A 22628-nucleotide genomic window follows, 5' to 3' on the forward strand; every position below is an offset into this window, starting at 1 on the left:
TGAACTCCCTTCGGGACATATGTCGACCTCTCTTCCTGGACAAAGAAGAATAACTGTGGTTAAATCAAAATGTAATATAGGTGACGAACCCCTGAGTCTGCTAAGAGAGGAGAGGGACTACACCACAAATGAGATGCAGAATTAGCCAGGGCTATTTGTAGACCCTGAAGATGCTGATCAAAGGAGCCGGGGTGGGGGTAGGTGGGTGGAGAACATAAAGTTTCAAAAGGAAGACTGTCAATATAGTACCACTCCTGTGATGTAGGCGTTAATCCCCTTGCAAGGACCCCAAGTGCTAAGGCAAATGTGCACCTCAGTTGGCTCTTAGAAGCTAGGGGAAAGTGATGAATGGCCCATGCTGAGTGAAGTTAGCAATGCCAGTAATGCTGTGATTGAGAGCGGAAGATACTGAAAGGCTCAGAAAAGCAGCATGTCAATATAATAGATAATGCTGGAAGCTCAGTGGCCAGCTCTGCTCTGTGAGTTGGCCTAGAGGATACTCCATGTGCCAAACTGAGAAAAATGCATTCGTGAGAAAGGCACCAACATCACGTGATGCTCAGTGATGGTTATTCTCTATTGATCTGGAGAGAGTAAGAGGCACCCTTACAAAACTTGGCTTCCTGAAAACAATGAAGAGGATAGACTCCCAGAAATAGGGCCAGTGCCCAGACGGTCTTAAGCCAACAGGGCTTGTGACCAGAGCAGAACTAAGCAATGAAACTTAAAGGCGGACAGAATCTGGATGGCTTTAAGGAAATCTTGACTATTGAGAAAATAGCAAGAAACAAAACTCACTATAGTATTTGGATTATAAAATCTGTTTTTTTTTTTTTAAGTTAGTAAAAAAAAAAAAAGAACCTCTCATGACATTCTACTGTAACCAGTAAAACTGACTCTCCCAGAAGAGGCTACCATGAATAATCTGTGCAAAAAAATAAGGCACAAACACATGTGTGTATGCATGACCTTCTGGCAAATATATTTACGATTGATAAATATTTTGAAAATTGAAAATTCAAGATCCATTTGATTTTAGTCTTTAGTTCTGCTTCCTGAAATGATTTTGATTTGACACACTTCCCCTCCCATCCATTTAGAAACAGCAGTTTCTAGGAAGAGAGTATCAGGATTCACATTGACCATGAAAACATCCCGTGACATTAGTTTCACCCTCCCCCCCACCCCCGGAGTTTTTTAGGGAGAGTGGGGGCCAGGAGGTGAGGGAAAGACAGATTGGGCAGGCCAGTGGGGAAGGTGATGCAGATGTAGCTGCCCTCTTTCTAGACAGCCCTGGATGAAGTGCCCGCTTGCTGATGGATGAAATCAATGCGGGTAACTGAACATTTTCTGAAGGTTTTTTTTTTTTTTTTTTCAAGAAGAATCCTTCATTATCAGTTGTGGCTGACTCCACCGACTAAATTAACCAAATAACCACAAGCTTTGTGGGGGGTAGATAATCATTTTAAAAATAAGTGAAAGCTGCTGTGTTAATTGCAGCATGGTCCAAAAACTTTAAGGAATAACAAACTCCAGAAACAAATGTTGTAGAAGATGTGAGTAGAGAGGTTTCCACTCAACCCCAGTGCAGAACTGTGTCCAGTTCTCCCAGAAAAAGTGTTTACTTAGCTTGATTGAAATAGAGATTAGGTCGTGAGCAGCTGGAGATTATTTGAGGCTGTTTGGCGGGCTTGCTGGTTAGACTGAGTGGATGGAGACAGGGTGGGGAGGAGGCCTGGAAGGAGGAGAGCAGGGTATTCCAAACAGAGCAGCTGTTTCCAAAAATCCTTCACTCCCATAAAATACTGGGACCTGGAACTGAATCTCAATCTGAGTTTCAGGAAACTAAAATCGTAAAGTATGTTTGGCCTTGCTCTATTACATAAGCAGAGAGAATGTCAAAGCCAAGTGGGGACATAAAGATCGAGGTTCAGGAAAATCCCCTAAACCCAGTCTAACTACTTTTGGCTTATGTGGGGAATTCAGTGGATAACCGTCCCAGCGTCAGCCCTCACCTTCCTCTCAAACTTCCCAATCAGTAATTCTAGGTAGAAGAAAGAAAATTCATATTCATATACAGAGCGTTAGATTGCCACTGCCCACGAAGATGCTTCTGCTCTATAACTCTCTACTGTCCAATGTTAAGAGCCACTACTCATATTTGACAACTGAGCACCAGAAATGAGTTTGAGTTTTTTTTTTCTTTGATGCAGACATATAAAAGTTTAGTAAGTAAAATAGAATTGGAATTTTTTTTAAATAGTAAATCTACCTTCCAATGATACCCAGTGCAATAGGAAAGAAATTATAGAAATTCATATTTTTCTTTTCTTTTCCTTTTTTTGTCCTTTTAGGGCCGCACCCACAGCATATGGAAGCTCCCAGGCTAGGGGGTCCATTCAGAGCTGTAGCTGCCAGCCTATGCCAGAGCCACAGCAACGTGGGATCTGAGCCATGTCTGCGAGCTACACCACAGCTCACAGCAACACCAGATTCTTAACCCACTGAGCGAGGCCAGGGATTGAACTCACAACCTCATGTTTCCTAGTCGGATTCATCAGCCACTGACCCATGAAGGGAACTCCATGAAATTTGTATTTTTTAACATAGGATTTCTATTAGGGCTTGATAAGTACAGACATAGTAGAAGGCAGAAAACAGGTTAGTGATAAACACTGAGTAATGCAAAGTTCAGAGACTAAGTTTATCAATTGTTTCGGGTCAATAGAGAGATTTTCATAAAGCTAGGTTTAATAGTTTCGGTGCTAAACTTTCCTATCCTTTATGAAATCAGGGTAAGAGTAAAATGGCCTTTTTTTTTTTTTTTTTTTTTTTTTTTTGCTGTGCCTAAGGCATGTGGAAGTCCCCAGGCCAGGGATCTAACCCATGCCACAGTAGTGACCGGGTGCCTCAATGACAATGCTGTATCCTTCAACTGCTGTGCCACATGAGAACTCCTAGATGGTGTTAATTAATTAATTAATTAATTATTTGTTTGTCTTTTAGGGCTGCACCTGCAGCATATGGAGGTTTCCATGCTAGGGGTCTAATTGGAGCTGTAGCCGTCAGCCTACGCCACAGCCACAGCAACGCGGATCTGAGCTGTGTCTGTGACCTACACCACAGCTCACAGCAACACCGGATCCTTAATCCACTGAGCAAGGCCAGGGATTGAACCTGCAACCTCATGGTTCTAGTCAGATTTGTTAACCACTGCGCCACGACGGGAACTCCCAGATGGTGCTTTTTAATGTCCCTATTTGGCAAAACTAAAAATTGGCAAAGCTTATCCTATCTGATATGTATTTAAGCTGTTACTGATGATGAAATGTAAAAACCCATGAACCGCCACCTTAGTTTACTTTTTATTTTAGGAATGAAGAAATTGAGCACTGGGAGAGTTCAGTGACTTGTCCCTGCCCCACCCTACACTGCCAGTGACCTTGTGGTCTTACATCCATCTAGCTGGTCTTCTCTCCATCTCATTCCCATACCCATAGTCATCTCATTCGCCTCACAAGCAAAACCAGAGCTTGTAGGGAGGCTCACAGAATGTCTACCCCATTAAGGCTTTCAGTGTCAATTTCCCACTGTCACTTGGAAAAGTCTGAGTGTTAAATATGAGTGACACCCTGTTCAAGAAGTATGACTTAATGGACACCACGAGCCTGCCCATCTTTAGAGTCTTATGTTTCATAAAGCATGTCATTGAGATTTTAATACTATGTCCTCAGTTAGGGGTAAATCAAATCCCAGCAATCTGTCAGAAGTGCCTTTGCACTTAGATTGGGTTCAGTTTGGGGGGGTGGACCAATTACACATACTGACATCTCTGTGAGTGCTGTCATGTCACTTAGTGAGTCTTTTGACACACACTGCATTATGGCGAGTTGTACTTAACAAACTGCTCTACAAAATATTATTATTTTTAAATGAAATTAACTAGATTTCCACAGCGCCTAAATTTGGTTTTACATATGCTAGCGGATTTGGTTAAATTTATCAAAATAACAGTTGAACATAAATTATTGGGCTCTGACTGAATTTTTTTAAATTGTTGATCAAAACCAACTGATATGATAGGTAGACCCAGAACTTGGTGAAAACTCACTTTGTTATTCATCTATTTTTTGTTGGTTCCTATTTCTTTAGTAACCAAGTCTAGTAGAAATCTCTTATTAAAAATACCAGTTTTAGATTTTCCCATTGCACTGTGGACCACTGGGAGGGGACTTACTAACAGTTTTTCTTCTATCCTGAAATATATTCTTTCATCTTTATTAGAGTTTTGTTTCACAAGAAAAAAAGAAAAAACAGAAGTTCACATGTTGTGCTCATTAGGCACATGTGGCTCATGACTATTGAATTGGGCAGTTCAGACATAGCACGTTTTGGTGATCACAGAAACCTGTACTGCACAGCAGTAGTCGGAGGATCCATAAGCACGAATTTTTTTTTCTCCCTAAAATTACTGATTGGGGTTGTAAGAGGAAGGGGAGTTTTAATCTTGGAAGAGTTACAAACTGAATTCTCAACATGAGTAAATACTAGCTTGATTTCTTTCTTTTTTTTTGGTCTTTTTTAGAGCCACACCTGCAGCATATGGAGGTTCCCAGCCTAGGGGTCAAATTGGAGCTGTAGCCGCTGGCCTATGCCATAGCAACACTGGATCTGAGCCGAGTCTGTGACCTACACTGCAGCTCACGGCAACACCAGATCCTTAACCAACTGAGCAAGGACAGGAATCAAACCTGGGTCCTCATGGATGCTAGTCAGATTTGTTTCTGCTGAGCCACAATGGGAACCCTCTTCTTTATTTTTTGAGAAAAGGAAACATAAAATAGTCAACTCAACTGCATTTGATATTAAGAAGATTGCATATATAAATTATCTTATAAAAGTTAGGACTTCACATTATGGCTGCATAAGGCTGAGAAATAAAATTTGGGGGAGAAGCATATACTTTGCATAAAGGAGGGACAGTAGGAGGGCTAAGAAGTCAAATATTCAAAGCTTAAGTGTTTAGCACAGCATATGCCCTCTGAGGAAACCTACAGAAGTCATGTCATTCCAAAGGTGGTGGGAAGAGAAGGGGCAAAAAGGGGAGAGAAAGAAATGGTAAGAAATAAGCAGAATTAGGGTTATTTGGGGTAGGTCCTGATTGTGAGTTTTGAGAACATTATTAGCTGTTTTCCTTGTAATTTGAAATTCAGCATGCATTGGCCAAACTCTCCAAGGATGCTGGTGTGCCCTCCCAGGAGAAAGTTAATCTCAGGGCTTCAGTGACTCAAACCAGAGAAATGTAATCTCCCAGAGCACTTGCTGCAAGAGAATGAAAGCAAGAGGAGACCTTGATCTATTTTGTAACTAATGTCTTCAGAGGGATTTTGAAAGACCAATGTAAATGGTGATATAGAAATATCTCATAGATTTCAGACTCTCCCAAGAGAACACAGGACCACAATACAATGAATAGATTACACCGTGCCATTAATAGACTCTTCCCCTCTGTAAAATGTGCTATTTTGCCCCACATTGTTTCAATTTTCATAATCTCTTCAAAATTCCAATGTGGATAGTTATCCAAATGGTTTGCGGAATACATTGAGGCAAACATATTCAATATCTAGGACACAGAGTGACTGCAGAAAATTCACTCCAGACAAACACAGCTATGGAAATGCCGCCATCTCAGTTATGACTGTGAGTGGTCCATCCAGCAAGCTGCACCACCCCCTTAGCCCTTGCGGTCCCCAGACACACTGCATGATATCCACTGGGGGTTCGGGGACCAGTAAGTAAATTATAGGCAGATGGACAAAAGGCTCTTGAAGAAAGAGTAGAAAGAAAAGAAACAAAAGGGAAAGGAAAAGGGAGGAAAGAAGGAAGGGAAGGAGGGAGAGAGGAGGGAGACAGAAATGGAAATACGAGTGATAGGAAGAAGTGTGAAGTCCTGATAATCATCCTGAGTGCCACTCAGTGAAGTCAGGCTCGTTTATACATTTGACCACAGTTACGTCTGAGAAGCATTTACTGAACATCTATTGTGCCAAGTCTCAGAGGAGTCGCAAAGACTTGTCAAACGAACCAGAAAGTGTACCACTGAAGACAGTCCTAGAATCTTCTCTTTATAAATTTCAGTCCTGAATGACATTACAGAGTCAAAAGAAAAGAACCAACAGAGTTAACAGTTAAAATAAAAATCTCAGCGAAAGGACAGTGGCAATACTGGAGTTCCCGTCTTGGCTCAGCAGTTAATGAACCCAGCTAGTATCCATGAGGACGAGGGTTTGACCCCTGTCCTTACTCAGTGTGTTAAGGATCTGGCATCACCGTGACCTGGGGTGTGGGTTGCAGATGCAGTTCGGATCCAGCTTTGTGTGGCTGTGTGTAGGCCGGTGGCTACAGCTCCAATTCAACCCCTACACTGGGAACATCTATATGCATGGGTGTGGCCCTAAAAAGACAAAAAAAAAAAAAAAAAAAAAAAAAAAAAAGAATCAGCAGCAATAAAATTGGCCTTTTGAAATGTTTTAAGCCTAGTTAGTATTTCTCTTCACTCATTCCTAATTCTACCCTGAAATCTATTCTGGTTTCTCTCACAAATTCCTAGCAGTCTTTGCACACTTTATATCAATTACTACTTTGACAGAGTATAATAAAGAAGTCAATTTGGCCTTCCTTTAGCTGCTTGCTGCTTTATTATTAATTTTTTTTTCTCGTGTTACACATAATATATTTCAATTTAAAGAGAACCAGTAAAACACAACAAGGTACCTTTGCCCGATTTGACTTGAGCCTGAAGCTGAAGATCATAATTTATTTTCATTTTGTACCTTTATTTGGGAATGATAAGGGGGCCACCCATTTCTGAATGTGAATTGGGGAAATTTTTTTTCTAAGTTAAAAGAAATCGTAAAAACAGGTTCAGAAAGCCCATATGGAGGAGGGCAAAGCAGAAAACTACACGGTGTGAAATAAAATGAAATGTAAATCACAAAACTAAACAAATAAAAAAGCTCTGAGATTCTCATACAAAACCCGCACACAGAAACTTATAGCAGCTTTATTCATAACTGCCAAAACTTGGAAACAATTCAGATGTCCTTCAGTAAGTGAATAAATAAATAAACTGTGGTGCATCTAAATAGTGGAATAATACCCTAGAAAGAAATGGGCTATCAAGCCATGGAAAGACATGGAGGAATCTTAAAATGCATATTACCAAGTTAAATAAGCCAATCTGAAAAGACTGATTGTTTGATTCCAACTATATGACATTCTGGAAAAGGCGAAACTGTGGACATGGTAAAAACATCAGTGGTTGGCAGGGTTAGCAGGGATGGGGAGGGATGAAGTGGTGGAGCACAGAGGATTTTTAGGGCAGTGAAGCTAGTCTGTATGATGTTCTAATGATGGATATTATGTTATCATTATACATTTGTCCAAGCTCATAAAATGCACAACACCAAGAGTGAACCTTACTGTGAGCTATACACTCTGGGGGACTGTGACATGTCCCTGGAGGTTCATCAATTGTACCATACGGAACACTCTGACTGGAGATGTTGGTCATGGAGGCTATACATGAGTGGGTGCAGGAGTATGTGGGAAATCTCCGTACCTTCCCCTGAAGGATGCTGTGAACCTAAAATTGTTCTAAAAAATTAAGTTTTAATAAAAAAACAAAAAGCCTAACTCATTAAATCAATAAAATTAACTCTGATAAAAACAAACAATGATTCTGCTTTAACCAAGTCAATCTAATCCTAACCCATCTAGAATCTTGTGCCATAGAAATGGTTCTGCTACTCAAGCAGCTCCTGCCCAGGACCCATTTTGGGCCTCCACCTTCTGCAAAAGACATACACAGGAGTGATCCCCACCCTCAGGCATTTCTTGGCAATTTTCTTATAACAACTCTTCCTGCCCTTCCAGACCTGGGCAGCATTACCTTTGGCATCCTAGGCAGAGTTTTATTAGTCATCCTCTTAGCATCAGGGAGGTAGTGCCGTTACTATAAAATCACATAAGAACACCACTTCATAATCTCAACGGACATCAGAGTCTTTGCCACACTTCTCTCTGTCATCATCTTTAGGAGATGTGATTCCAGGAGAAGCATTTGGGGATGGCTTCGACCCAGGCATCCCGGCTCCTCTGAACTTACAAGAGCTCCTGCTAAGCAGTCCTGGACTAGTCTTGCTGGGCTCCTCACTTGCCAATCCAGTGTTGGACCCTGCATGGATTTACTGTTGAGAACAAATGTGCCAAAGAAAACTGGAAGGAGCCTTATTACTGTTCATAATTTGCTCTCCCACTGAGAGGTGTCTTTTGTTCTTGATTCACAGCCACCAAAACCCATCACTGATTGAGGAAGCAAGTACACCGGGGCAACTGACACAACTCTGTACGTCCATCCTTTCTTATCATCTTTCTTTACTGACGCCAACTTCAGACTGACAGGCAGTTCTTAAATTTCAAAATTAGGTGAGCATTTAGGTGCTTGAATGAGAACAATATAGCAAATTTTTTGAACAACTTCAAGAAAGAGGCTCTTATAGTTAATATTTGAATTAATAAAAACATGGTGGTTAGAGGAAAGAAAATGAATTTCTCATTGAACTATAAAAAGGGAAATTAGGACGGGCAGAATTGTTAACATTGCTAAAGTAATTAAACAAGGAGGACCTAAGACTGAGGTGACTCTCATGCCTTGGCAGCATAGTGAGCCAGTGAAATCTAAGCCAGAGTCAATTCCTATAAATGTCTCAAGGTTAAGAAGTACTTTGTTCATTCTGACCTCACACCAGTCAAAATGAACAAAGAACAAGTGTTAGAGAGGGTGTAGAGAAAAGGGCACCCTCCTAAACTGTTCATGGGAGAGTAAATTGGTACAACCACTATAGAAAACAGTCTGGAAGTTCCCCAGAAAATTAATTATATAACAACAATATGACCTAGCAATCCCACTCTGGGCATATATCCGGACAAAATTATAATTCACAAAGATACATGCACCCCTATATTCATCACAATAGCCAAGAAATGGAAACAACCTAAATGTCCATCAACAGATAAATGGATTAAGAAGATGTGGTATATACACAACATGGAATATTACTCAGCTATGAAAAAGAACAAAATAATGCCATTTGTAGCAACATGGATACAACCAGAGATTACTATACTAAGTGAAGTAAGTAAGAAAAAGACAAATACCATATGATATCAGTTACATGTGGAATCTAAAATATGACACAAATGAATTTATTTGTGAAATACAAACAGACTCAGAGAAATGGAGAACAGATTTGTGATTTCAAAGGGGGAGAAGAGAGGGAATGGGATGGACTGGAGTTTGGGGTTAGTAGATGCAACTATTACATTTATAATGGATAAGCAATGAGGTCCTTCCATATAGCACAGGGAACTATATCCAATCTTTTGGGATAGACCTTGATGAAAGATAATGTAAGAAAAGGAAAGTTTATATATATATCTAACTGGGTCACTTTGCTGTACAGAAGAAATTGGCACAAGATTGTAAATCGACTATAACAAATGAAAAAGACATAAAAACTAAAGTTAAAAGGATAATACTCTTTAGATTTATATAAAGATTAAACTGATTATTGAATTGAACCTCAAGAAATCATCCTCTCCCCTTGGACTCCTTATTTCTAAGACCTTTCTGAATTGTTCTAAAATAATGAAAAGACAGCCAATTTTTCTTGTTAATAATGACACATAGCTTTTTTTTTTGCATTGTCATCTTTTAGGAATAAGTAAACTATAATGATTGGTTCTATTTCCTTACTACTTTTTTTCCATTAAACTGCCCTTTCATTCTACTGAGACAACTATCATTCAGATGTACGAACATTTTCAAAATTGACTGTTCCTGGACTTCCCTTATGGTGCAGCAGATTAAGGATCTGGCATTGTCACTGCAGTAGCTGGGGTCACTGCTGTGTTATGGGTTCAGTCCCTGGCCCAGGATCTTCCACATGCCTCGGATGCCACCAAAAGATAAAAATAAAAACAAAAAAACCATGAATTTTCCTTTCTTCCTTATCACTTATTCTCTGTGAATATCTGCACATGAATTTACACTGTTGAACATGGGCCTTAGAGTTGGACAGATCCACTTATGAGATGCATGATCACAGGTGAATTATTGAAATTTTCTCTGATCTGTCTTCCCCAAGTGGGGTTCATGGGGTAATTGGGAAAATTAAATAAGTTCATTCATGTGAAATTGTTTCACTGTTGATTATGCTCAGCACCTTGCCAGGCCCACAGAGGACAGACTCTTCACAGCCTCCCTCACCCTCTGGGAACATTCTCATGTCTTTCCATTGTGCTGTAGAATCTGCGTTTCCCTTCCTTTTTTTTTTTTTTTTTTTAAGATTTTTATCTTTTCCATTATAGTTGATTTATAATATTCTATCAATTTCTGCTGTACCTCCCTTCCTTTTTTGAGCACTACCTTCAAGACCTTCTCTTGAATGCTCTTTCTTTTTTTACCTCTGGGCATAGGTGAGCACCACGGTGGTTTTCTTGGTGCCTTGCCACCCACACCAGCAGCTCTAGCTGCTGCCTCAGCTGTGTGGGTTCCATGTGGCAGAACCTCACCCTGAAGGTCACTCTCAACCACATTTCCCCCTGCATGGTCGATATCTTTCTGCGGATGTCCAAACCTCACCTCAAACTCCATTTCCCACTCCGGAAACATTCCCCTTACACAGTGCCCCTGCTCTTCGATCACCACAAACCATGCGTTTGCCTCAATCAGCTTTATCACTTATGGCAACATCTCTACTGGCTTACAGTACATTTAATTATCACGCCTTCATTCATGAGATGGTGTTCTGAAGAAAAAGTTTACAAATAGCAAACATTGGACCGGGTGTGGAGAAAACAGAACTTTTGTGCACTGTTGGTGGGAGTGTCAACTGGTGCAGCCACTATGGAAAACAGTATGGAATTTCCTCAAAAAACTAAAACTAGAATTATCATATGATATAATAATTTCACTCCTGGGTATGTACCTGGAAAAAAAAACATTAATTCAAAATGATACATGCACCCTAATATTCAGTAGGTAGCAACTACTTACAATAGCCAAGATATGGTAGCAACCCAAGGTCCATCAACAGACAAATAGATAAAGAAGATTTGATATGTATGCACAATAGAATATTATTCAGCCAGAAAAAGAATGAAATTCTCCCATTTGCAGCAATGTGGATGGACTGAGAATATTTTGCGTAGTGAAATAAGTCACATAAAGAAAGACAAATACTGGATAATATCACTTACATGTAGAAATTTAAAAAATAAAACAAATGAGTATTTATAGCAAAACAGAAACAGACTCACAGATATAGGAAAAAAACTAGAGTTTAGCCGTGGGGAGAGGGAAGCGGGGAGGGACAGCACAGGGAGTGGGATTAAGAGATACAAACTACAATATATAGAGTAGATAAGTAACAAGTATAAACCATGCAGCACAAGGAATTATAGCCACTATTTTGTAATAACTTTTAATGGAGTATAATCAATAAAGACGCCGAATCACTATGCTGTACACTTGAAATTAATAATATTGCAAATCAACTGAGCTGCAGTAAAAAAATTAAAAAGAAATAACACATGATTATCTACATTAAATATCTTTTTTTTTTACAATGAATGCTTATACATTTTTAAATTGAGGGAAAGTATATTTAGTTTGAAAATAAAGAAGCAAAACCTAACATTTGCATACATATGATAAGGTAAAGTCAAAACATATCTAAGAGAGGGACCAGAATGATCATGCAGAGTGGCACATTCAGCTTCTAAACCTAAATGTATTAAGTCACACAGGGGGTCACCAAAGAAAAAAAATAAATGCATTAAGGATGAAAGACATAAAAGAGAGACAGGAAACAGAAGAGAGTACTATATTAACACACAGGTGGCATCGGCAGGGTAATGACATTTGTGAACATCCTAAGTGCCAAGCCCATAAGATATGGCTGTTGGTATCACTTTTATAAGTGGAGACCCTCTCCTGATGATCAGCTCACTGCCTCTAGCACAGCCTGAGTCTCTAGTGAAAGGCAACGCAGACATGGCTCATGGCTGCTGGGTCCTACACTCTTAGGGGCCAGAATTTCTGCAATCTGTAGCCAGTCCATTGGCAAAAGTGAGGCACAATTTAAAAGCATGTACATGTGCCAGCATTCACAGGGATTTAAAAAAGACATTTGTAGAGAGCAAAATACAATTTTTCCCCCAGTTTTGTTGGGTCTTAATTAAAGAGGCCTTTCCCCTCTTTTCTGCCACTTAGGCTGTGGGACTGCAGCCTCTCCTGGCTTGGCGAAGGATTTCATTGGTCCAGAGATTAATTAGCAAGGACTCACACTGTTCCCCTGCCTCCTGAAAGGCCAGAACAAAGGCTGCTGCTGGTAGATTGCAGTCCAGCCTCAATTGCAGATGCTCAGGAGTAAAAGAAAAAGAAAAGCTTTTGAATAGAAAAGGCTTTTGATGCCCTGAAAGAAATTAAGAACTAAAACAGAGGCCGAGGCGCTGCCGCATACAGCCCTCCACACAGACACGTTGTGCTTAGGAACAAGGTCAACAAAAGCTTGTCTGATACTGAACACCTCACACGAAAGAGGCGTCTATTAGCGCCTGTTTCCTGGGCTCTCCTGCTTTGGAGCACTTACCCAATCAGACCGTCTGGTGCATGATAAACACAGATAAATATGAGCAGCATCATGCTTTCATCGGAACAATTAATGCATGATTTCCTTGTTGATTGTTTGCAAATACAGTGCAAACAATTGTGTTTTCTTTTTTGGACCAAACTAAAATAAAGCTGTTCAGGAAAAAAAAAAATCACCATCATCATATTAGCATCTCATTGTTCCACGCAAATTGCACCACAGCTCTCTCCATATTTTTTTAAATTGGAGTATAGTTGATTTACAATGTTGTGGTCCCTCCATTTTTAAAATAATTGCACTTTAACCAAATACTGTAAGAAAGATGCACATTTTCTCCCCTGTGAAAGAATGGAAGTCTTGAATGCCCATGAATTTTTTTTTAATAGTATGAATCAATTAGTGACAAGTACCTAAAGCTAAACATGCCCATTTGTTCTGAAATGTGCAGTCTCTACTCAGAGGGTTTCAAATGGACGTCTTTTGTCTAATTCTATGCTTTTGAAAATTCAGCATCTTTTTTCAGAGCTCTACTTCCAGTTAACAACCGTCATCCATTATTGAGTCCTTATATGCCAAATACCATTGTAAACACTCAACATGGATTATCTGATTTAACTCTCAAAAATCTATAACCTGAGCACTATTATTATCTGCAGTTTACAGATGAGGAAACTGAGGCTCTGAGAGATTTAACCTAAGAAGGAAGATACAGCTACTAGGGTAGAGTAGGGACTTGAAATCATGGCTTTCTGAATATGAACTTTCAACACTGAGCTGTTATGGTGAAATATTAGTTTTTAAATTGAAATATAGTTGATTTACAATGTCTCATGTGTATAGCAAATTGATTCACATATATTGTGATACACACACACACACACACAAAGTATTCTTTTCCATTATAGGCTATTAAGATTTTTTTTTTTTTTGCTTTTTAGGGCCTCAGTTGTGGCATATGGAAGTTCCCAGGCTAGGGGCTGAATTGGAGCTACAGCTGCCGGCCTACAACACAGCCACAGCAATCCAGGGTCTGAGCTGCATCTGTGACCTACACCACAGCTCACGGCAACACCAGATCCTTGACCAACTGAGCGAGGCCGGAGAATGAACTCACAGCCTCATGGATACTAGCTGGATTCATTTCTGCTGTGCCATAATGAGAAACCACCGCCCCAAGATTTTGAATATATTTTCCTGTGCTATGTGGTATGTCCTTATTGTATATTTCATTAACAGACAGTAGTGTGATCTGTTAATCTCATATTCCCAATTTATCCCTCCCCGCCCCTTTCCCTTTGGCAACTGTATGTTTTCTATGTCTGTGAGGGGAATTCTGTTCTGTAAATAAGTTCATTTGTTATCATTTTTTTTAAGATTCCACATATATGTGATATCATATGATATTTGTCTTTGTCTGTCTGACTTACTTCACTTAGTATGATAATCTCTAGGTCCATCCAAGTTGCTGAAAATGGCATTATTTCATTCTTTTCATGGCCGAGTAATAGTCTAGTGTGTGTGTGTGTGTGTGTGTGTGTGTGTGTGAGTGTGTGTATGCCACAACTTTTTTTATCCATTCATCTGTTGATGGGTACTTAGGTTTCTTCTATGCTTTGGCTATTGTACATAGTGCTGCTATGAAGGAATTTTCTTTCTTTTTTTGGGGGGGGGTCTTTTTGCCATTTCTTAGACTGCTCCTGCGGCATATGGAGGTTCCCAGGCTAGGGGTTGAATGGGTGCTGTAGCTGCCGGCCTACATCAGAGCCACAGCAATGTGGGATCCAAGCCGCATCTGCAACCTACACCACAGCTCACAGCAACGCCAGATCCTTAACCCACTGAGCGAGGCCAGGGATTGAACCCGCAACCTCATGGTTCCTAGTCAGATTTGTTAACCACTGCGCCACGACGGGAACTCCGGAATTTTCATTTTAATGTGTGAGGAATTATGTAGGATTACACAATCAGAAATTATGTAACATGGAGTTCCCGTCGTGGCGCAGTGGTTAACGAATCCGACTAGGAACCATGAGGTTGAGGGTTTGATCCCTGGCCTTGCTCAGTGGGTTAAGGATCTGGCGTTGCCGTGAGCTGTGGTGTAGGTTGCAGACACGGCTCGGATCCTGCGTTGCTGTGGCTCTGGCGTAGGCTGGTGGCTACGGCTCAGATTGGACCCCTAGCCTGGGAATCTCCATATGCCGCGGGAGCGGCCCAAGAAATAGCAAAAAAAAAAAAAAAAAAAAAATTCTAAGAAATTATGTAACACATACTCCTCAATTTGCTGATAAGAGGTTAACTTCAGAAAAACTGGAGGATTTGTTTATGCTCATCCAGCCAATTTGACCAATTGCAGTTTCCTACCTCCAGAGAGCTTCTGCAAAGAAAAGTTCCCTAATTGCATGGATTGGGATCACATGGGGTGTCTGTTCTGGCAGATTTCTGAGTACCCCCCCCCCCACACACAGTTTCTTATTCTGTTGGTCTGGATAGAGTCCCAGCATTTGCTTTTGTAACAAGTTCCCAGATGATGCTGATGCTGCTAGTCTGGGAACCACACTTTGAGAACCATGATGCCAGTATATCACACTACTTCTTGTGTAACTGTGAAGTGAAAAAACTGATAAAAGAGTATGAGTAGATTTAAGCAGCGAAATAGTTGTAACTTTATTCAATTCAACTGAATGAATGTCAAGAGATGCCATCTTGCTTTTTGCATCCTTTTTATCCATCTGACGGTCACTTGCACAACTTTGGGGAACAAGGCAGTCATTTACAGCAATGTTACCTCCAGTATAAATATTGCCTGGAGGTTCTTCCTCAGATCTTTGGACTCATTTTCCTTTTTAAAAGACAACTGTAAAAGCTGTAAGTTTTCCAGCATGCCTTGTATTCCTCTCACAGTTCCTCTCAAGCCATTTCTAGCACAGAGGTTTGCATCCTACATCTGTATAAGTTATCTTTCAACGGGGCAAGCACCACCTCACTGCTGTGCAGATGACTCAGCATTGAAATGTAATTTACCAAAATGATTATGATCTGGTAAATGCATTTCTTTTCTCAGGAAAATTGAAACATCTATCAGCCAGAGTACACTTTTCTTATCCTCTTCTCCCAAATAATTTTTACATATCCAAGTTACAATCTGTGATTGCTCAACCTGTAAAATAATCCTTATTCAATCCTGTTCATTATCTGAAATGGAAATGAATGACCTTGAAGGAAAACTTGAATAAGTTTTGCTCTGTCTTACAAAACTCTTCATCTGGGTCACATCCCAGCCCTGTCTCATCAAAAAGCCAAATGACCAGGCACCACCAACATCTATTCGCTGGACACTAGCTTATATGTGGAAGTCAACTCAGATGGTCATTGGGCTGAACAGGTGGCCTCACTGCAATTAATACCAGTTACTGTTTTTATCATTTGTTATATTGCGATATGCTTACTGCAAAATTATAGAATAAATAGGAGGAAATAGGACTTCTTTAAGGTGGGTAGAAGTAAGCGGTCTTCTGAGGAAGTCTGGAATATGTTTAAATGGAAAAAATAATTACAAAGTGGTGGCAAGTGAAGTTGGTTCCTACTTAAATATGACAATTCTCAGTCTTCCAAGCAGCCTTCTTTCCCTGTGAGCCAAAGGCATTTCCAGGCAATGATTCTATTATAGTGCATGTTTGGAAAGATTCCAGCAGCTTCAAGGGGAATTCAAGGCTCCCACGGTTACTGGGATACTTGCATTAATGCAGTAACGGGACGAGGACAGGAAGCACTATAGCAATAACAATTATAATACAGCAAATGGACTTGGAGTGGCAGAGATAACCTGTAATTTACCTCTTTGCCATTGCAGATGGAGAGTTTTAGTATCTGACGTTAACTAGTTTCCTAGCAATGATAGCTGGAAGCAACCAGTGGCAGGAAGATGGAGCTGAAACAAAATGGTGCAGAGCAGAGAAAAAAGTGGAGGGCTCCGGACAGGACCAAAGAAATATTATTCCCCCATTCTGATGGGGAATGATTGACAGTTGACCCTGACCGTACATCAGAGATTTTGTTCTTGGGTTGGTAGTTTTAAGAATATGCTTCTGAAAGTTGATTCTACAAGTACAAGCAGGGTTGACTTAGGACAATACCACTAATAGAGCTGTAGTTCATTCAAATGTTTTTCAGGAGAGCTGTAGGATTCAGAGAAACTCAACCAATATCTGCAGTAACTGCTGATGTTTGGTTTAGGCAATTTAGATGAATATCATTTATATTTAGGACAGAAGTGATCATACAATTCATTAAAATTTTTCCAGCATTTAGGTATTCACATCAGGTTCTAGCAAAGTTATGAAAACTGTAAATTGATCATTGAGCTTTCCTATTTCCAGTATCAATGTTCTTTCATCTTTGTTTCTCTTCCTTCTCTATTCCTCTACCTGGCTTCTCATTTTTTAGAAGAGGCAGAATGAGCCTCTGCTCTGTATGCACTAACTCTTATGAGTGTTAATTGGTGCTCAGGGAACAAAGAGCCTCATGGTCAAGAAAACTTGGGAAATGCTGGATACCAAATTCTATCTTTGGAAAGTCACAATACCCATTAGCATATTAAAGGCTCTGAAAGGTCCTGCAGTAAGAAAGAAACCTCTCTAATTTTGTTTAACAGTTAAACAAACCTATTTGAGCCTGGCTAGACTTTTTTCTTGGCATATCTCTTAAGACACCCCAGAAAAAAAAATGTTCTTAACCCCAAGCTGGAAAGTATAAGTATTAGCAAAATTTCAAGTTACAACCATCTCTGGACTATTTATATCTTAGTAGGGTACTTTGTAAAGCCTTCTTAGTGCAAAGGATGTATGCTGTGACGAATGGTGAAGTCATTACATGTCTGTTCATGAAGATGAACTCGTAAAAAATACAGGGAAATTTATAAAACTACAAGACAGAAGCCATTGTTAATAATTGATTTCAAGCCAATGCGACCATGTATTATGTTTCTCAAACCAGACAACGAACAAACTAGAACACACACACACACATACACACACACACACACACACACAGCAAATGGTACATAATTTGCTGTTGACTCTTATTTCCATTTATCTTGAGTGTCTCCCCAGAATGCTATACATTTTAGAGACTAACAGAGCTCAACTTCAAGTCCCGGTTTTGCCTTTTACTTACTGGTTGACTGACCTTGGGCAATAGAATGAACCTCTGTGTTTTCATCTATGAAATTAAATATTTACCTAAGAATTGTTACAGGGATTCAGAATTGTAATGTGAATGAAGTATCTAGCATATAATAGACACTCAATAAATTACCATCCCCCACACAGCTCTGATTCTCCATCCACATTTTGAAATCAGTTAAGGTCCTGAGAACGACAACATGCTTCTCACGTGCTAATGATAAAAACTGCTGTTGCACTGAATAAATTGTAATAAAATTAATGTTCCTGTCTATCACCCCATTGTGAGCTTCTGAGAAGCAACTCCTGTATTTAATTCACCAGGCCAGGGTCTTCAACATATTAGGAGCCCAGTATGCTTGTTAAATAAATTAATAATCTCCAAAAAACAACTGTCCTTTATCTTCCACAGTCTTCTTTTTCTAGCTATCAAGGATGCCTAGTCAAAGCTACTTTGACTTGATGTTAACTCTGTCTTTGCAATAATGCTTCTCCTCTGATATAACACACACATCAAAATATCAGTTTAACACACATAAATTAGTCGCTCATTGCACTGTGATATTAGTTAATTCTGAAATTGCATTATAGATTTCTAAATTAAAGAGATTGCCTGCCTGTCACTCACATTGCATACAATGAATGCCAACGTCAGGCATCACCTTTTTCCAGCTTTGCCAGACTGAAGGTCATTATCAATTGCTGTTTAATCAGCCAAGTCATGCATATAGACAAAGGTTAACTGAGCATGGACCAATCTGACTTCCTTTGTCATCGCAAGACAATTTGCGGCTTAATAAAGCTGCTCTGATTGCACTTAACAACACCTGCTTTAAAATCCAGCCTCATTAATAGCACACTAATGAGTTAGGGATCTTCTGGCAAGGGCATGATCAAAGACAGATGATTTGCTTTCTGATTAAATGACCTAAATAACATAAAACCAAACCTCCCAGTTTCCTTTAGGGACAGTCTTTTTGGAAAAAGTTATAAAAGCTGTTGGCATCCTCAGATATGGTTGGAAACAAAAGGACAGGAAAGAATCATCAGTTGGCTTAAATTCTGATGTGGAACCATAGTGAACAATAAATGAAATTGAGCCAAACCATGTTCTCAACCTTGGAGCTCACACTTTAAAACAAAATAGCCACTGAGCAAGAGAGCAGAGATATAAAACTCATAAAACAGAAGGGGAATTTTTTGAATCTTTATGAAGGTAGTATATTAGTATAAAGACTAATTTTTAGAAGCAACTTTGTTACTAAGATAATGAAAGTGATTTGACACTTCTGCATACACTAGAGTTTTGGAGTTTAAAGTTAATTTATTATGTGATGTCAGACAAGTCATTTGTTGCTCTGAATGGAGCCATGTGTTCTGATCTGATACAACCACTGGCTGAACTTTGAACGTCGGAAAATCTTGCACCTTTCTTTCTGCATTTCTGTAATTATTCAATCTGTACTAGAAATGTCAGTCTTGCCTGCCTGCCTGCCCAGGAAAGGAGAAAGCTGTGCCATAACCTCTGCTACAAAGGCCAGTTTGGGAACAGAATCTGCTGTCAGAACTCGACCAAGGTCAGCCAATCTAAAGTCCTGCCAGTGACCAAAGCTTTTGGTTGACTACTGGCCAATTCAAAGTCTTCTCAGGAATGCAACAGAACTGGAAGTTCAGAGCCTGGAATAAAGAGGTTGGGAGAGAAGCTGAGACAGACACATACACACATGAGAACAGATACAAGGAGGTTAGCTGAATCACATTCATGAAGGAACACAAGAACAAAGTTACATTAGATTTTTTGTTTTTTGTTTTTTGTTTTAAATTGAAGTATAGATGATCTGCAGTGTTATATTAGTTTCAGGCATACGACATAGTGATTTGGTACAAGTAAGACTGAAGGCTCCTTGAGTGTGGGGAGTAAAGCTCATATTCCTTTTGCCATCTCCACATCTCTAGCGGGACTACAAAGTGTTTAGTGAGTATTTATTGATGGTGCAGAGAGCTTCTGCGTGAAATGTTATTCTATACTTCATCTTTAAAAGGAAGTCACTTCAATGATCAGAAAGGTGTAGCTTGGACAAGTTTTAAATATAGATACCTCAATTTATTGAAATCTTCTTCTGAAAAAGTTCCCCCATTCATTTCCCTTGTTTCTAAGATGATTCTAAAATGATGTGTTGGTAAGACAGTGAAAGGGAGACAGATGATGGCGTACTGGTTCAGCTCTGTGGCTTACTCAGGAGGGGACAAATTGAAATCTCTGTGAAACTTGATATCCTCATCAGTCAAAAGGGGATAATATGCCCTCTACCACTTCCACTAAGTGGCTTTCAGGAACAAAGGAGAAAATAAGCTTCCATGGTGCTTATGTCTTTCCTTTATTCTATTGTAGTTAACCCATCATAATGTGGTGGAGGTGGTGGTATACTAGAGCTGGCTTGCACGGACTCTCAAGAACTATTTTTTAAACTTTGAGGGGTTTGTGAGCTGGTTGTTAAATGGAGCCATTATTAATTATTAAATTATGTAACTTACAATTAAACCACTCATATCAAAAATAGAAGCAACAAATAATCAAAACTCATGCTCCCTAGTTATTTTAGCACATTTCGTTACTACCTGTGCTCTTGAGGTATTTCTGTCTGTTATCTTGGTGCAGTAGAAATACTTACTGTATAATGGTGTGCATTTTTACCTTTCTTCCCAGCTCTGGATTCAATGAGTTGTGTTGTTAGTCTGAAATTGGCCATGATGAAAGTATTTACACCATGGAAAACAGCAAATGCCACAAACTGGGGCTTTTTGTTCCTGTAGCCAGTTTTTTTGTGTGTGTGCGTAAGTGTCTCTTTTTAGGGTTGCACCCATGGCATTCAAAAGTTCCCTGACTGGGGGTCCAATTGGAGCTGCAGCTGCTGGCCCAAGTCACAGCCATAGCAACTTGGGATTCAAGCTGCATCTGTGACCTACACCACAGCTCATGGCAATACTGGATCTGGATCCTTAAGACACTGAGCGGGGTCAGGGATCAAACCTGTGTCCTCATGGGAACTCTCAGATAGCCAGTTTTTAAACATTTGCAATAGACTACAGGTATTTCATCCACTTTGTTATTAGCAACTGATGTGTTATTAGCAACTGATTAGAGCTGGTGTGGAATTTATCTTTGTGTGTTTCATAGTGAGCAACATCTACTTACTGTACCCTGTATAATGTCACAGGGTACAATGCCTAATCCAGCTCATGTTAGAATCCACTGGGGAGTTTTAAAAAAGAAAAAAATAATCTGATGCCTGGACAGCCCATCTTCTAGAATATTGTTTTTAAAGCTTCCTGTTGAATCCAACATATGTCAGTTGAAAACCACTGGCCATCACCTTGAAACAATTAGGCATTAAGCAAATGATTGTTGAGCAAAAGAATAAATGTGTTGGAGTTTCTGTTGTGGCTCAGTGGTAACAAACCCAACTAGTATCTGTGAGGATGAAGTTCAATCCCTGGCCTCACTCAGTGGGTTAAAGATCTGGTGTTGCCATGAGCTCTTATGTAGGTCACAGACATGGCTCAGATAGGGCATTGCTGTGGCTGTGGTTACGGCCGGCAGCTACAGCTTGAGGATGTGGCCCTAAAAAGACTAAACAAACAAACAAACAAACAAACAAAAAAACCCAAAAAACAAACAAACAAGAAAACAGATATAGGACTTTCAGGAGGAAGAAAATTAATCTTAATTGTGTGAGACCCCAAGATGTAAAACAAAAACTAAAAAGAAGAAATTATGGAGAGAGTTTTCAATTCAATGAAAACAAACAAACAAAAAAGAATAAACGTGTTAAGAAACTTTAGAAACTACAATGTACTATATATAAGGTAAGAAAAGATGCTTGTAAGAAAGATACTCCTTTAAAATTAGTTTGCGGAGTTCTCGTCGTAGCACAGTGGAAACAAATCCGACTAGGAACCATGGGGTTGGGGGTTCAATCCCTAGGCTCGCGCAGTGGGTTGGGGATCCAGAGTTGCCATGAGCCTGAGTTGTGGTGTAGGTTGCAGAGGTGGCTCGGATACTGCGTTGCTGTGGCTGTGGCATAGCCCTTGAAAGACAAAAGACAAAAAAAAAAAAAAATTAGTTTCCTATAGTTCTTCTCAAATGCTTGCCTAATTTCCGTTAATGGAAATTATGGAGACAAACGGGATAACTAGAGGAAAAAAATAGTATGTAAATTTACTTTTTATTGGCTATCTTTTATTTTTTTTTATTTTTTTATTTTTTGTCTTTTTGTCTTTTGTTGTTGTTGTTGTTGCTATTTCTTGCGCCGCTCCCGGCATATGAGTTCCAGGCTAGGTTGAATCGAGCTGTAGCCACCTTCCTACGCCAGAGCCACAGCAACGCGGATCCGAGCCACGTCTCAACCTACACCACAGCCACGCAACACCGGATCGTTAACCCACTGAGCAAGGCAGGACCGAACCCGCAACCTCATGTCCTAGTCGATCGTAACCACTGCGCCACGACGGGAACTCCTTGGCTATCTTTTAAATTTTCTACCACAAATACATATAAACCATTCAAAACACATAATTTGTATGATTTGTAGCATGACAATTATTAGTGAACAAATTAATTTGTAAAAATATGGTTTTATAATTTCTCAATCTGATTCTTGAAAGTTTGCTAAATTAAACTTTCTGGGGTAAAATATTTAGAGTAATTTTTCTTTTGTAATTAGCTGAA

The sequence above is a fragment of the Sus scrofa genome, chromosome 15 (assembly GCF_000003025.6).
Source record: "Sus scrofa isolate TJ Tabasco breed Duroc chromosome 15, Sscrofa11.1, whole genome shotgun sequence".
Classification (NCBI taxonomy): Eukaryota; Metazoa; Chordata; class Mammalia; order Artiodactyla; family Suidae; genus Sus; species Sus scrofa.